Raw genomic sequence first — 17,167 nt, 5'->3', positions numbered from 1 at the left:
GGACTCAGCAATTCTGAGTCAGGTCCCTTGCCAAAAGGGACCCTCCAAAATGTGAGACTGGCATGTCGTTACCAAGTCATGCATAGGACAGACTTCTGTGATCCTTATTCTATACTTAACCCCTCCTCAATTCTAAGAATTTCACTTTCTACTTTATTCATTTCAGTTATTTTTTTGAATTTTTATAAGTATCCATTAACTTTATAATAAAAAGGCAATAAAGATAGTTCAAAGTCTGTTAGAACTAAGTATCTAAGGGTATCTCAACTATCTCTTAAAACCATCAATTCAAAGGAAATTTATAATATGAATATTGGTAAATGGATTCTATAGAGAGAGAATATATATTGGGTTGGCCAAAAAGTTCGTTTGGGGAAACGAACTTTATTTGAAGACTTTCTGTGCAGTATGGAGCTGAGAATAGGAACACAAATTCCTCCTCTTTCCCCCTAGTATCCAACATAACACTGACCAATAAAACTGAGTATGCTCAAGAAGCCTTCAAATATCAGGGGTGTCTATCCTTGAGTTATCAAATGGAAAAGGAAATAAGTTGAATTTTTAGTTAAGTATAATTCTCTGTTGAATGTAAACAAGTAGAGTCATTGTAATTTTATAGGTGAAATTAATTAACACGAGGTATAGACCATTCAAGATGTCTATGTTAGCTCCAAGAATGAGTGGTCACTCAGTTGAGAATGGTCTTTATGAGCTGAGGACAATGGTTAGCATGTGACTCCTCGTTATGGGTGGTTTGCCTGCCAGAGGGTGCCTGAACCTACTCTTTACCTCCTCACTTCTAACCCCCACCTTCTCCCAAGTCCACCACAGGGGAGATGAGGCCCTAGGATGGAGAAAGGACATCCATTGGTTTATTTCCTGGTTATCAGAGCAGCTGGAATTTTAATGATTTGGTCTTGGGCCATGTCAATGCAGTGGCATCAATAACTACCTGAGTCACAAGAGCTCTAACAACACAGCTGGGTCAAAACTGTTTCATTAAAAAATCTCTTCGGACTTCCCTGGTGGCGCAAGTGGTTAAGAATCCACCTGCCAATGCAGGAGACACGGGTTCAATCCTTAGTCCGGGAAGATCCCACATGACGCAGAGCAACTAAGCCCGCGAGCCACAACTACTGAGCCCGCGCACCGCAAATACTGAAGCCCGCGCACCTAGAGCCCGTGCTCCTCAACTAAGAGTAGCCCCCGCTCGCCACAACTAGCGAAAGCCCATGCGCAGCACCGAAGACCCAACGCAGCCAAAAAAAAAAACCTCTTCAAAACACCATGTGTCCATTTACATTATCCAAAGTCAAACCCAAGAACTTGGCTATGGTATTCCAAGCTGTTGTGGATTCAGGTCATCAATAATTGAGTTCAGAACATACTGCGTTTGGAAGTATCCTCGATTACTTTACAACTCTTCCTGTGCATATATACTGGAAGATTCAGTCCCCTTAGCAACCGAGAATTTCTACTTGTCTGCTTATGGCTGTTTTCAAGTACCACAAATATTTACAAAGGGTCCAGAGGCTCTCTCTCCTTGTAGACTCTAAGTGTTTTCCGAACTGATACTAGGTCTACTCCTTTTTTTACCTCCTCTCTACCCTGCCCAGATCTTAGTATAATGCTCTGCACATCCAAGATATTTGTTAATTTTAAGACTTAATTATCTTCTAGAAAGATTAGAGAACCCTTTACCAGGATGTCATAAAAAAGGAATATGGATGGATGAGTACCCTTGGGTTATAGCATCAGCTATATGCATCTCTCCTTTCTCTCACATAAGGACAGGTCCTGATGGCAAATCATTGAGAATTTTGGTGAAAAAATTAGATTTTTTTCCAGCTTTATTAAGGTATAAAAACTGATTATTTAATCAATTTCTCAGGCTCTAATTTCTATCTTTGTGCCAGTGAGTCCCAATTTGTATTTTCAGCCCAGACTGCTCTTTACAGCTCCTGCCTACTAGGTATTATTACCTGAGAGGCCCTTTACACTCAAAATTGTCCAAAGCTGAGCTCATTTAGCCTCTAAAATATCAACTGCATAAAAGCTGGGACTTTGTTTTGTTCACTATTGGAATCCCAGGACCTAAAATAGTGCCTAGCATGCAGGTGAATGCTCAGTAAAGATTTGTGGAATGAACTGATGATGAATGAATGCATGAAAATGAATGAATGAAAAGATCCTCCCAGAAGGCAGAGTCTTTCAGTAATGCTCCACATGTTACAAGAGGGTTCTCCAACACTTGACAGTTAAGATGGAACCCTATACCTCTTCCCATTATCTCATCCCTCCAGCTTCTTTCCTCTTTTATCAAATCGCCCTCTCTGCTGCCTCATCCCCATCCGCCTCTAAATATGCTCAAAATCTACTATCATAAAACAAAATGTTCCTTTATTATACAAGTCTATCTATAAATCTGTTCACTCTGTATTCCTATAATTTTGAATACCCTAGAGTTCCCAACTCACACCCCACTCTTTCTCTCCTCTGTGCCTTTTTCACGCAAGGAATGGCTCGCTTGGAATGCCCTCCCACTCCCCTGGAGAAGCTCTCTTTTGCCTAGCTATCTCCCTCTTATCCTTCAATTCCCACTGCAGGTATTATCTCCCCTATGAAGCCTCTCCGGTACCCATCTCCTCCCAAGCAACCAGACAAAGTGTTCTTCCCCTGTGCCCTCGTAATATCCTAAGCCAGGCCTTCCCAAACTTTTTCACATCTTGGTACACACAGAAAATGGCTGAGGGTAAATGCATAAGGCTGCGCATGGCCTGGGTCTCAGGCATCACAGTCCTTGTGCAGTGCCATCTAGGTACACTTGTGACCCAGTACGGCACGTCGAGATTGTTGGTAACTGCTCTCAGCATGTTACAGTCACTACATTCACCCCACTGTACTATAATTATTTGTGTTTGTGTTTGTCCCTCATTGTACCTGTGAACTCCTCAAGGGCAAGAACTTTGTTTTCTCATTTTTTATGTTTTAAATTATCACATACTAAAATTGACCTTTTTTGGACATATAGTTCTATAAATGTTATCACATGTATAGATTCCTGCAACCATGACCACAATTAAGATACAGAATAGTTCTGTCACACAAGGCACTATCACACACTCCTTCCACCTCTAACCCCTGGAACCCACTGATCTGTTCTCTGTCACTGTACTTTTGTCTTTTTGAGACTGTCATACAAATAGAACCATACAGTATGTAACCTTTTGAAACTGGCTTCTTTCACTCAGCGTAATGTGTCTGACATTCATCCAAATTGTTACGTATATCAATAGTTTGTTCCTTTTTATTGCTGAGTAGTATTTCATTGTGAGGATTTAAGGCAGTTTGTTTATCCATTCATCCACTGAAGGATATATGGGGTGCTTCCAGTTTGGGGCAATTTCAAATACAGCTGCTATAAACATTTGTGAAAGGTTTTTCTGTGAACACGAGTTTTCATTTCTCTAGGGTAAATACCCAGGAGTGGGATCATATGGGTTTTACAGCAACTGTATATTCAGCTTTATGAGAAACCAACAAATGGTCTCCTAAAGTGATACTGTTCTGCTGCTATATCTTACTGGCAATGTATGAGACTTTCAGTTGTTCCACATCCTTCCTAGCACTTGGCATTGCCAGCATTTTTCATTTTTGCCATTCTGTTGGGTGTGTTGTGGTTTCTCATTATAGCCTTGACTTTTATCTTTGTACCCCAGCACTTAGCACATTGGTAGATCCTCAATAAGTATTTGTTGAACTGAAATAAACTTATCCCATTTTTTCACTCCTGTTTCAAATTCACTAATGTTTTCATTATACTTTCTACCAAGCTTTGTGCTTAAAAACCAAAGAAATTGCATAGAAGTACTAAACTCCCTCCTACCCTCCTGTACTCACTCCTTTTCCCAAGTCCTAAATGAATCACTCTTCCTATTAAAAGATTGATATAGCAACATAATCTATAACTTTCACTCAAACTTAAAGACTTGCAAACAAGGTTGCTTTTGAAAGGCTCCACTATCACTGCTACTAGTACTAACAATAAGAATCACCATTGGTAATTAGACAATTGGATGAGCCAGGCACTGTGCTAGGGGCTGTCCCTATAGTAACTCACTTACCCCTCCAACCACACGAGGTAGATATTATCCTCTCTTTACAGATGTGGGGACTGAGGTTTAATGAAACTGACAAACTTGCCCAAAGTCATACAGCCAATAAGAGAAGGCACCAGGGTACACACGCAGGTCAGGCTGGTTCCAGAAACCCCAGTCCTAAGCATCCTCTGTGGCTGCTCTCCTAGGCAAAGGAACCAGTTGCTCTCTAATCAACAATAAAAACAATCTCAAGTCACTTTAATTTTGAAGGGATATAAAACTTCAGGAAAGTGAACCATTCTCCGCCTCACATCAGTCTTATGATAACTCCTTCAGATCAGCAATGAGGCACATGGATGAGGGGTGCAGGGACCCCCTAGTCTGGGAACACTGCACTGCTTGAATGGAGGACAGACTCAGGATTTTAGATCTTATTCCTGTGAAGCCAGCAGCAGACGTGGGACTCAACTGAGCATCACTTGTTGCACTACGAAAATTATCCCCATTCACTGAATCTTGAACCACATTTACATACATCTATACTTGAGGGCATCCTCCACGGGAGACATGAGCTGAAGTTATAATAATGGCTGCTTTTTATGTTGAGTCATCAAAATAAAATAGAATTATATATATATAATAAAATTAATAATGTACTAGCCTGAATCATCTAATGACTAAGCACATCCAGGGATAACATAGAACTTCAGTCTTTAGAGATATACCTAGCATTAATTCTAATAAAACAAGACATACTAGACTTTTCACTGGATGCATGGAGTTAAAACTATGGCCAACAAACATCAAATTGGAATTCAGTAGTTTGGCTTTAGTATTTTGATTTAAAATATTCTTCTCTCTTTTATTACCTACTTTCTCCCAAGCTCATAAACAATACGCTTGGAAGATGAATCTATTTCTTTTTATGTTATTGACCAGGCAAGAAAGAGACACAAGTCTCAGGCTCCTACGTCTTAAGGAGTCCCTTTCCTTAGCCCAAATATTCAATCATTTCATCCTTCAAGTATGAAATCAGCAGGAAAATGTGTGCACTAGAAGGAAAGTTATCCAATGAAATTATGTCACAAGCAAACCGTAGTTTTGAGGGATCAGCACTGCTAGTCCCAAAATGTCGACCGTTTTGTGTGTTTTAGTTCCACATAAGGACAACATCAATTTCTAAATTTTCCTTACAGTGAACTACATAACAGAAAGAGGTTTCATTGGCACTCATGCAAATGAGTTAAACAAAGAGTTTTAAAACACTGGCACTGTTTTAAAACAAAGAGTGCCACCAAGTGATTACTGTCGTGGAAAATTATGGCACCTCTAAAAATTATTTGGCTCAAAGTCCCAAGCAGTAAGTCAAGGGTAATGAATTTTATCCATTTGGAGAGCTTCTTTAACCTGTGGCAGTTCCTTTATACTTGGGCCTCCACACAATGTTCCTATTGCAATGCTTAAACACTCAATAATCATAGAGTCTACTGAAAGAATATCATTTAAACAAATTCGTAAGTGGCTTAAAATACACAGTGCCAGTGATTAATGAGGAAGCATTAAATAGCAGAATGACTGGAAACTTTCCAATCAGCACTCCAAAATGTATTCATTACTGACAAGTTTCTCAGACTTGAAACTTTGACAACCTCGAGAAAGAATTCCATATTTACATAAACCATAAGCCACTCAGCAATGATCTGAACTTGCTGTAAAACTGTGGTTTTTCTCAAAAGAGAAAAACTTATTTATCAAGACCACTGAACACAAAGAAGCGATTAAACACACACCAATTTGCATAGCCAACATAGCATTTTCTGTTTAAAAATCAAAACTTTTCATCCAGACAGATACATTTGTCTCTGAGAAGATACCTTTTTAAAAGAAAATAAACACAGCACAATCCAATTTCCCTTGCAAAAAGTGCAATCAAAAGTTTACTGAATTATAGCCTATTATAATACCATATATAAGGACGAGCAGCTGATACCAGTTTCTCTTTTCCCCAAAATGCCTCTGGACATTCAGTCTTAAGGAAACAACCAGAGTAGTATATAGTTTTGTACTTTTCTTTTACAGGATATTCCCACCTCACCTGCAATATTCTTTTGAAATATTAGAATTACCAGGACAAAAACTCAGAAGCATCTCATCACTTTTCTATCAAAGGCATCATTCTTGTATAGTTCTGACACATGGCTTTCAACTCTTGTGCAAAATATTCACCCTACCGAAAAACATGAGCTACTCTCCAAAAGCAGTGATAAGCCCCTTGATATTTGCACTTGAGGACTATTACTCACTGCCATATGGCTGCTCCTTCATCCTCTACTGCCTTGCCGAAGCCCCAGGGAATGCAGAAGTTCGGCCAAGTTTCTCCTTCAAGATCCTCATCCATGGTAGCAAGCCAAACCAGCCCACCTCTGCCTAAAGATGGAAAGAAAGAACTCGGTTTTTGAGTCCTTTATAAGAAGAATGTTTGTATCATAACAAACAACTGCTAGACAAGAAGAGTGAGGGGGAAGGAGAGGAGGAATCGATGCTGCGAGGCCAATCGTATCTCATCACTCAGCTACTTGGAAACCAGATATGCTGAGACAATCACGTGCTTTGAGAGATTTGAGGATGCAAAAGAGGACTAGCTCTGTCTTTTGTAAATTATTAACAGGGACTTTTTTCCTGACCATGACCAAAGATTCACAGGTTACTCCCTTCAGAAAAAAAGCAATCAGGTTTGGCAGGGAGCACATAAATCGACGATGCAAGAAACAAGATTTACGATCAGAGCTCTGCCACTGACCCCTATGAATCAGGACAACCCTGTGCAGTTAGAATCGAAGCAATGTTACATTGGAATAAAGCGGCACCTTCTAAAGAGGCCCATAACTGCAATTTCAGCATTTGCCTCTGATGAAAATGAATATTTGCTCCTCCCCATCTGAGAACTCACTATGGGCTATTTGGCACTATGAGCTGGAATGAAGCCACACCTGCATGCAATTCTCACAGCTCTCCTAGGTTTCAAAGTGCTGTGAACTTCTCTCATGGCTTGCTGCGTTTCGTCCAAATTTGAGATTTAACATGCCTGCCTTAAAGCCATTCGAAGTTGCCAGTGTTAATGCTAGATCCTACCTAGTAATTTAAACTCAGTGGGAAGATGCTGATTCAGAAAGCTTTCAGAAAGCACTGGCTTCCCATGACACAGACGGGGACATCTGGGGCACACTGTGTTGAGTGCTATGGAATGTCTCCTTTTCTCTAGACCAGGATTTCTCAACCTCAACATTATTGACATTTTCGGCTGGATACTTCTTTGTTGCGGGGCTGCCCTGTACACTGGGGGATGTTTAGCAGGATTTCTGGCCTCTACCCACTAGATGCCAGTAGCACCTCCAGTTGTGACAACCAAAAATGTCTCCAGACATTGCCAAATATCCACTGGGAGGTAGAATCACCCGGGTTGAAACCACTGCTCTACACCCAATTCTTTAGTGAAGTTTTTCAAAACAGGAGGAATGTTATTTACATTTGAGATAGGCTCATGCCAAAGACAGGTGGTAGGTAAATAGTCAAGGCTGTGGGTGAACCCTAGGACTCATATGCAGGTGGCCAATTCGATTTGTCTTAATGGAGACACATTCAAAGTGGGGAATATAGGTCCAATGGTTAGGACTCAGAGCTTTCACTGCTGGGGCCCGGGTTCAACCCCTGTCGGGGAACTAAGATCCCACAAGCCATGCATGGCCAAAATAAATAAATAAAGTGGGGAATACAAACTCCACATTTACATTTGCAAACTGCTCACTACTTGTGATGGTTAAGTGTATGTGTCAACTTGACTGGGCCAAGGGATGCCCAGATATTTGGTTAAACATTATTTTGGGTGTATGTGTGAGGGTGCTTCTAGATGAGATTAACATCTCAACCCGTAGACTGAATAAAGCAGATCGCCTTCCCCAGTGTGGGTGGGCCTCATTCAAGGAAGAATTCACTCTCCACCTGACTGTTTCCGAACTGGGACGTGGGTCTTCTCCTGCCCTTGGACTGGAACTGCACCACTGGCTCTCCTGGGTCCCCAGCTTGCAGATGGCAGGTCATGGGACTTCTCAGCCTCCATAATCATGTGAGCCGATTCCTTATAATCAATCAATCAATCTGTATGTACACACACACACACAAACACACACACACACACACACACACAGGTAGACCTCGGAGATATTGTGGGTTTGGTTCCAGACCACGGAAATAAAGCAAATATCACAATAAAGCAAGTCATGAATTTTTTGGTTTCCTAGTACATATAAGAGTGATGCTTACACTATACTGTAGTCTATTAAGTGTGCAATAGCATTATGTCTAAAAAAAACAACGTGCATGCCTTAATTAAAAATAGCTCATTGATTAAAAAAATGCTAACCATCATCTGACAACACAGGGTTGCTCTAAATCTTCGGTTTGTAAAAAATGCAATACCTGCGAAGTGCAATAAAATGAGGCATGCCTGTAAATACAATAATAGCAATCTATTTAAATTCAACACTGAGAAAATTAGGCGCATGGTTTCAAAACAAAAAATACAGATCAGCCAGTCCACAGGTGGTGGTGGACATCTTCTCATTAAGAAGACTGGCAAAAATAAATAAATAATAATAATAAAAAAGAAGACTGGCAAAGGACTTCCCTGGTGGTGCAGTAGTTAAGAATCTGCCTGCCAGTGCAGGGGACATGGGTTCGAGCCCTGGTCCGGGAAGATCCCACATGCTGCAGAGCAACTAAGCCCATGCGCCACAACTACTGAGCCAGTGCTCTGGAGCCCGTGAGCCACAACTACTGAGCCCACGTGCCACAACTACTGAAGCCCACACGCCTAGAGCCCATGCTCCACAACAAGAGAAGCCACAGCAATGAGAAGCCCGCACACCGCAACGAAGAGTAGTCCCCGCTCACCGCAACTAGAGAAAGCCCGCGCGCAGCAACAAAGACCCAACGCAGCCAGAAATAAATAAATGAATAAATAAATTTATAAAAAAAAAGAAGACTGGCATGCCTAGAAGAAACCCTGCAAAAGGGAAGTTGTCTTGGGAGAAGGAACAGCCTTCAGAGCCTCAGAATTTCCTTTCTGAGTAGGAACGGGTGTGATCAAGAGGAAAGTGAGTTCCTCACGTGGTACAGTGTGTCAGTATGGCTGTCTGTCCACTCCAGGGCTTATTGTGGAAGTTACTATGGAGGGGTCAGTCTCTGAAGGGTTGAGGTTTGTGCTTCAAGGTTCCTATGGGAAAGGGTATTGAGTGGGCAGGGAAAGAAAGGTGCTGCATCCCATTTCCTTTGGGATAAGAAAGAGTTTTTAATAAAGCGCAGGATGGTGTTCTGAGATGTGTAAACCACGTCCCCCTCTATGGACTGGATTGTAGGAGGAGGAAGCTGTGTGCCTTGGGAACTGTCCAGGGTGCTCAACGTGGCCTGGAGAGGGGAAAGACCCTCCACTTGAGCGCTGGGTCCCAGAAGCAGGGGCTTCAAGAAATAAAATCTCTTTATGTCTAGCCTATTTCCCACATTTATTCCTTGGCTGGGTGCTGTGGATTCTTCTTTCCTTTTTTTTAACTTGGAAACACTCACTGAATTGCTGCACTTTTACATTACAGCTGGATACCAAGGATTTATTAAACGCCTACCGAGTGGCCTGTGCAATGGCAAATATGAAAGACTTACATCACATGTTGCTACCCTCAAAGACCTTATATTCGAGGATGAGAGAGAGAGATGATAAATATCCAAGAGCAGCAGATTTGAAAGATTTCATTTCATATTTTCATTTTATGTTTTTACATAAAATTGGACTATTTTGCTTAGTTTAAAAAACTAAAGGTACACTTTGAGTGACTTTAAAATTACTTATGAACATAATCATCTTTTTTGACTAGCCAATAGAAAAAGAAGACTACTATTTTATTTTTTTAAATTATTTATTTATTTATTTATTCAATTTATTTATTTTTTGTTGCACTGGGTCCTTGTTGCTGTGCGTGGGTTTTCTCTAGTTGCGGCGAGCGGGGGCTACTCTTCGTTGTGGTGTGTGGGCTTCTCATCGTGGTGGCTTCTCTTGTTGCAGAGCTCGGGCTCTAGGCGCACGGGCTTCAGTAGTTGTGGCACGTGGGCTCTAAAGCACAGGCTCAGTAGTTGTGGCACGTGGGCTTGGTAGCTGTGGCTTGCGGGCTCTAGAGTGCACGCTCAGTAGTTGTGGCTCATGGGCTCTACAGCGCAGGCTCAGTAGTTGTGGCACACGGGCTTAGTTGCTCCGTGGCATGTGGGATCTTCCCGGACCAGGGCTCGAAGCCGTGTCCCCTGCGTTGGCAGGTGGATTCTTAACGAATGCGCCACCAGGGAAGCCCAAGAATACTATTTTAGAGCTGAGAAAATAATTTTATACTCGTCTAAAGGAAGGTGTTGAGAATTATTTAGAGTTGCTCAGATAAAGTCCTTAATTCTGGGTCTGACATTCAAGGCCTCTGCCATCTCTTTCCAACCTTGCTTTCTGGCCCTGCCTCCCTTCTGCTCTTTCTCATACTTTCCATGTCAATTATATTAAAGAATGCAATGAGCTCCCTGTGATTTTCCACCTCCAGACATTTGGTTTTTTTCTCTTCCCTCCCATTAGACCACCAATTCCCTTCTTCCTGACCAAAATCAATCCTTCCCCAAACACCGGATTCATAGCCCATCTCCTATGATGCCTTCCACTTTCTCCAGGAGAATTAATCTCCCCACCTGGGTACTTCTAAAGGACATGGTGCCTCTGTAAAAGCAGCTATCACACTCTGCCTTCCGTTGCAGGGACTTGTGTTCAATTTGCTAAACTCACTGATCATTCTAGTATGCTTTTTGTAGACACTTTAGGATTTTCTACATAGCTGATCATGTGACCTGCAAATGAAATCAGTTTTACTTCTTCCCTTTCGAATCCTTCTCCCCACACTGCCCACCCCCGCCTTGCTTTAATGTACTGGTTAGAACCTCCAGTATAATGTTGAATAGAAGTGGTGAGAGTGGAAATCCTTGCCTGTTCCTGACCTTATGGGAAAAGCATTCTTAAGTAGTATTATACAAAGAATTGATAAACTGAACTTTATCAAAATTTTTTAAATGTGGTCTTCAACAGTGTATGATGTAGAGAAAATATTTTTGTGTTTCTGAATAAATTTTGCTGAAAACTTGGGATCCTGAGCTAAGAGCAACCCTTGGGAAGGTAATTTAGAACTAGGTACATACTGAGAGAACTCCAGACAGATGGACTTAACTCTGGGGGTATGTGTTTACATTTCAAGGGAAAATGAGGCTCAGGGCCTTGGAGAGCCAGAGACATTAAGGCTTATGTGGTCCCTGAAAAGATTTCACTACATTCCAAAAGGTTAGGGTAAGAACCTAGGATCCGGGCTTCCCTGGTGGCACGGTGGTTGAGAATCTGCCTGCCAATGCAGGGGACACGGGTTCGAGCCCTGGTCTGGGAAGATCCCACATGCCACGGAGCAACTAAGCCCGTGAGCCACAGCTACTGAGCCTGCGCGTCTGGAGCTTGTGCGCCGCAACAAGAGAGGCCGCGATAGTGAGAGGCCCGCGCACCGCGATGAAGAGTGGCCCCCGCTCTCCGCAACTGGAGGTGGCCCCCGCTCTCCGCAATTGGAGAAAGCCCTCGCACAGAAACGAAGACCCAACACAGCCAAAAATAAATAAATAAATTTATAAAAAAAAAAAAAAAAAAAAAGAACCTAGGATCCTTTCATCCTGTCTCCAAGGAGCCAAAGTTTTATTCCCTCTTTTTGAGAGAAGAGGGGGAGGGAGCTGCCTCTTTCTCTTGTTTACAAGCAAAGAAAATCCATTTTTCCTCATTCCTCACCTATGGATTATCTGGCCCCTCACATAAGAGACTTTTCCATCTGGCTTTCATGTGATGCCCCAGGGGTAAGGTCTGGGGCAAGGGGACCAATGCAGTGATTATTAGGTAAATAACACTAATGACAGTCTGTCTCTGATTCAGAAAGCGTCATGAACACATTCAGGATAAAATTAATGAAGATGGATATTAAAAACTCAACAAAATGACACTGGGCTTTGATTTCTGTCTCTCTTGCAGTTGGAGGCTGTAAAGAAAAGGTCCTAATTTTCTGAGAAATGGCACATGCCCTCCGGTCAAAAGCAGCTTCTGTGCTCATTTACCTGCCAGTTTTCTCATTTTTTCCTTCATTTTTTTTTCTTTTATTGTGGTAAAATATACATAACATAAAACTTACCATTTAAACCATTTTTAAGTTTACAATTCAGTGACATTAGTACATTCACAATGTGCAACCAGCACTACTATCCATTTCTAGAACTTTTTCATCATCCCCCAAAGAAACTCTGTACCCATTCAACAATAACTCTCCATCACCCCCTCCCCCAGCCCCTAGTAACCACCATTCTACTTTCTGTCTCTATGAATTTGCCTATTCTAGGTACCTCATATAAGTGAAACCATACAGTATTCGTTCTTTTGTCTTTGGCTTATTTCACTTAACATAATGTTTTCAAAGTTCATCCATGTTGTAACATGCATAAGAATTTCATTCCTTTTTATGGATGAATATATCCCACTGTATGGATAGACCACATTTTGTTTACCCATTCATCTGCTGATGGACCCCTGGGTTGTTTCCATCTTTTGGGTATTGTGACTAATGCTGTTATGAATACTGGTGTGTAAGAATCTGTTTGAGTCTCTGCTTTCAATTCTTTTGAATATATACCTAGGAATAGAATTGCTGGATCACATGGTATTTCTATGTTTAACTTTTTGAGGAACTACCAAACTATCTCATACAGCAGCTACACCATTTTTCTTTCCCCCCAACAGTGCACAAGGGTTCCAATTCTCCACATCCTCACCAACACTTGTTATTTTACCTCTTCCTTCACTTTTGTACTTTTGTCAGCTCTTCAGTAATTTTAAGCTTTTAAAAAAGTATTTTATCTAGAGAATTGGTCTGAATAACCCTGCTACTCTTAGAAGCAGGAGACCTCCTTTTACTTTTTTTTTTTTAAACAAATTTCCATGACAATATCACACAGAGTTGGTACAATAAATCTCAAAGTAATATCATTGGCTCTACAGCATCTGGGGAAACTTTTATTTTTGATAGAATGCTAAGAACAAGTACATCTTTAAATTTACATTAAAATATATATTATTTTGAATTCCTAGGTTCATTTTTAGTACTCCTCTTTATACAAATTTCTGCCCTTCTCATGTGGCTGACATGGTGTTAACATGAAATGAACATGTTAACTCTAAAAATACATCATGGGGCTTCCCTGGTGGCACAGTGGTTAAGAATCCGCCTGCCAGTACAGGGGACATGGGTTCGAGCCCTGGTCTGGGAAGATCCCACATGCTGCGGAGCAACTAAGCACGTGCTCCACAACTACTGAGCCTGTGCTCTAGAGCCCATGAGCCACAACTACTGAGCCCGCGTGCCACAACTACTGAAGCCCGCGCCTCTAGAGCCCGTGCTCCGCAACAAGAGAAGCCACCGCAATGAGAAGCCCACGCACCACAACGAAGAGTAGCCCCCGCTCACTGCAACTAGAGAAAGCCTGCGCACAGCAACGAAGACCCAACGCAGAAAGAAAGAAAGAGAGAGAGAGAGAAAGAAAGAAAGAAAGAAAGAAAGAAAGGAAGGAAGGACGGAAGGAGGGAAGAAAGGAAGGAAGAAAGAAAAGAAAAGGAAACAAAGGTGGATCTGTTTTTAAAAAAATAAAATAAAATAAAAATACATCATCCACAGAATAAGTTATTTTAAGTTAAAATCACCCTTTGGAGAGCAGCCTACTTGGTGTTTTGTAAAAATGTTTTTCTCTAGTAACAATAAAAGCTGACTTTAATGAAAATTGAGGAAATGTCGGCACTACTTCTCTGTTATCTATACACTGTCATTTATTTTTCTATTTTCCTTTGTTTTCTCTGTAAAAGAATAAGGAAAATATCACACAGCTTGCTGAGAATAAGACCAGTCTTTTTCAACCTTGAACTTATAGTTAGAAATAACTGACACAGAATGAGATTTTATCCTTCCTGCAGAAAGAAAAGGAAATGTCATTAAAAACATAAATTGATTACAGCCTTTTGAAATTGAAGGGGAAATTTTCCTCCCAAACTCTTTCTCTCAATCTAAATGCTCCCAGTAATATTGTTCAAGGTTCAGATAAGTCGGCTATTAAGTAAATTAGCTTTGAACATACAAGTGGCATTCAAAAACCTGTCTAGCCATGAAAGATTTAAGTTGAATTGTACCTGCAATGAAAAATGAGGAAAGGATTACAAAAGCTCATTACTTAGAATTCACATAGCAATTCATGTTTTCTATGCATCTATAATCAGATGCAAGTCATTGCTCAAAAAGGCTCTGTGCATTTTTCAGTGGGCACCATTCTCTATAAAACTCACAATGGCAGAATTTGCTATTTCCATCCATCTTCCTTCCCTATCATTCATTCAATGTCTACTGAGTACCAAGAGTGACCCAGGCATTGTGTTAGGCAGTAGGGCTAGAGAAATGAATAATGTCTGGGCAAATGCAGTGACTTCAGCATCCCCTCCCCGCAACGTTTGAGACTGCTGGCTGCAGTTTTGTCTCCCTGCCTGAGCCCTTCGAGTCGATAATCCCTTATCCACCACCCCACACCCATCTGCTATTTGGCTCCTGATCTGGCTTTATCCCTGGGCATTGCTATGTAGGTCTGCCTCACTCCTTCCACATTTTGCATCTTGCAAGCCAGTCTCAGTCACCTTCCACCTTCTCCTCAGCTCTGGAATTCTGTCTAGTTGTAATGCCCAATTCTCCCAATGAAAGTTGGGATTAAGGATGACAGATAAAATAGAGGACTCCCAATATATTTGAATTTCCAATAAACAATGAATTTTTTAGTATAAATATATCCCAGGCAATATTTGGGATGGGACATACTCAGACTAAACAATTATTTGATATTATCTGAAATTCAGATGTAACTGGAGTCCTGTATTTTTATTTGCTTGATCTGGCAACCCTAGTCATGGCAAATAAAATACATTCCTCAAGAAACTGACCACTGTGAATTAACATGATGAATCACAGTAGAACTTGTTTGGGACTGGTACTAGGTTGGGTTCCCCTGGAAGCAGACCTTAAGATAAGAATCTGAGTGTAAGTGGTTTATTTGGGAGGTGACATAAAAGAGGGAGGGAAGGAATCCAAAACAGTGTGCATTAACCGACAAGTTACTGCTGTGGATAACTGAGAACCCTCTTCAGAGATGTCTCCCCCAAGAGACAACAATGCTGCAATATCTTTCCTCAGCTCACATCTGGCATTAGTCGAGGATCGCTCCTGGGGATTTTAACTCCCCTGCATTTCCAGCCAAGTGTGTCTCGGCAGCCAGATGAAAGCCTCTGGCAGAGAGTGACAGGTGCTTGCAGCAAAGCCAGCAGAGACGGTGAGTGCCAAGGAGATAGGAATAGGCACTGCCGTGACAGCATCTGCTACAGTGATATCTCTGGATTGTGAGCCCTGTATAAACTGAGTTAATTTGGGAATCAAACCTAAGTCCAAAAATTGTGGCAAGTAAGAATTGGGAAACACCTCAAAGATAATCTAGTCCAACTCCCTATTTCACAGATCAGGATGTTAGAGAGACAATTTCTTATCCAAAGGAAAGAGTTACCTTTTGGCAGGTCCAAGATGCTATTTCTATTACTGTCAGGTCACCATCAAACAGTGAAGGATGATTTGCAAAGTAGTTTCATATTTCATAGACCCCAATCCTACCACTTCACACCCAAAGGAGAAGAAGCTCTTTGAGTTTGGTCAGGAGCGGGGTGTTAGGCAAGGACCAAAGTGATCTGGGTATTATGTAGACTCAGAGGGTCCCTCTCACTGTGAGCTGAGAACCCAGCCTCCTGCTTGGATCTGGGAAACAGAGTAGGGTGTGAATTAGGAATCAGTCCTCTTTTATGCAGAGGGCACCCTGCCCCAGAGAAAGGTCGCTACCCTTTTTCTGTTCCCCATCCTCAGGTCAACAAGGTGCTTGGCCTTCCCCAGATCACACCAAGATCCCATATAAAGAAAGTTGCCTGAGGGAAGATGGAACTTCTCCAGGAGTACCAGCTTAGGCTCACCTCTTTACTCCATCATTTCGGTATTCCTTCAGAGCGGTCCCACAGAAACCTTAGCAGTGGACAGAATTCTTGTTCTGATTCCCTCCCAAATTTGGGATGAAAATCAAGTGGGATCATGGTGTGAAATCTCTAAATAGCTATAGATTTGCAATCTATAAAAGATAATATAAAATAGATATTCCAGCTCCTGGCACAGAACTGCCACATAGTAGACGCTCAATAAATGTTTAATGAATGAGGGACAGAGTCCCTGAATTGCAACTTATTGCTTACCCTCACTTCAAAATCAATGTATTCTACTTTTTGCTCAGTTTGTTAGGAACCCTTGACTATATGATTTGACACTGATGTTCATATTCTGTGGCCTGGGATATAGGGTGCAGCCATTAGTATTAGGAGTAGTTAAGGAAAAGGAAGGCAAGTATGGAAAAAAAATACCCAATGCAAACTTTATGACCTGAACAAAATTTTGACAGATCTAATAGTCTTTGAAAGGTATCCATGAGGCTTTTATTTATTTAAGCATTTATAATGTAAACCAAAACAAGAAAACCAATCAAGATAATGTAATTGATTCTAACTTAGAATTTTTCTCCTGCCATATGTAGCAATGAATAATTTCCTTATCTGGCCCATAAATGACCTCACAGTAAGTCAAGGAAATTCAACTGGGATCTTAATGTCACATTTAACATTATTTTTCACCTCTTAACTCAATATGCCAGACCTACACTTAGCGCACTACAGACTGTAAGCGAACCCACTTATCAGAGTCACTTTACAAAGTAAAGTGACACTTTACTTTAGTAAAGCTGTTGGGGAAAGCAGTGAGATGGTAGTAAGCAGCATAATAAGTCTCTTCTCCAAGCACTAAACA

At 41.3% G+C, this 17,167-nt stretch overlaps 1 protein-coding gene across 3 annotated transcripts in view; it reads right to left on the bottom strand.

Moving 5' to 3' along the window:
• MSL3 (MSL complex subunit 3) overlaps positions 1–17,167 on the bottom strand; it is a 227,807-nt gene that overhangs the window by 95,233 nt on the left and 115,407 nt on the right. The window contains exon 15 of one of the 3 annotated variants that reach the window (XR_014258916.1): positions 6,404–6,527. The exons of the other annotated variants lie outside the window; for them this stretch is intronic. The gene's annotated coding sequence lies outside the window, so the exon portion shown is untranslated. The remainder of the gene's footprint in view (positions 1–6,403; positions 6,528–17,167) is intronic. 3 annotated transcript variants of the gene reach the window in all.

Source organism: Balaenoptera physalus, assembly GCF_965194825.1.
Source record: "Balaenoptera physalus genome assembly, chromosome: X".
Taxonomy (NCBI): Eukaryota; Metazoa; Chordata; class Mammalia; order Artiodactyla; family Balaenopteridae; genus Balaenoptera; species Balaenoptera physalus.
Note: the sequence above shows the minus strand (reverse complement) of the source record. Positions and strands in the feature narration are given on the sequence as shown.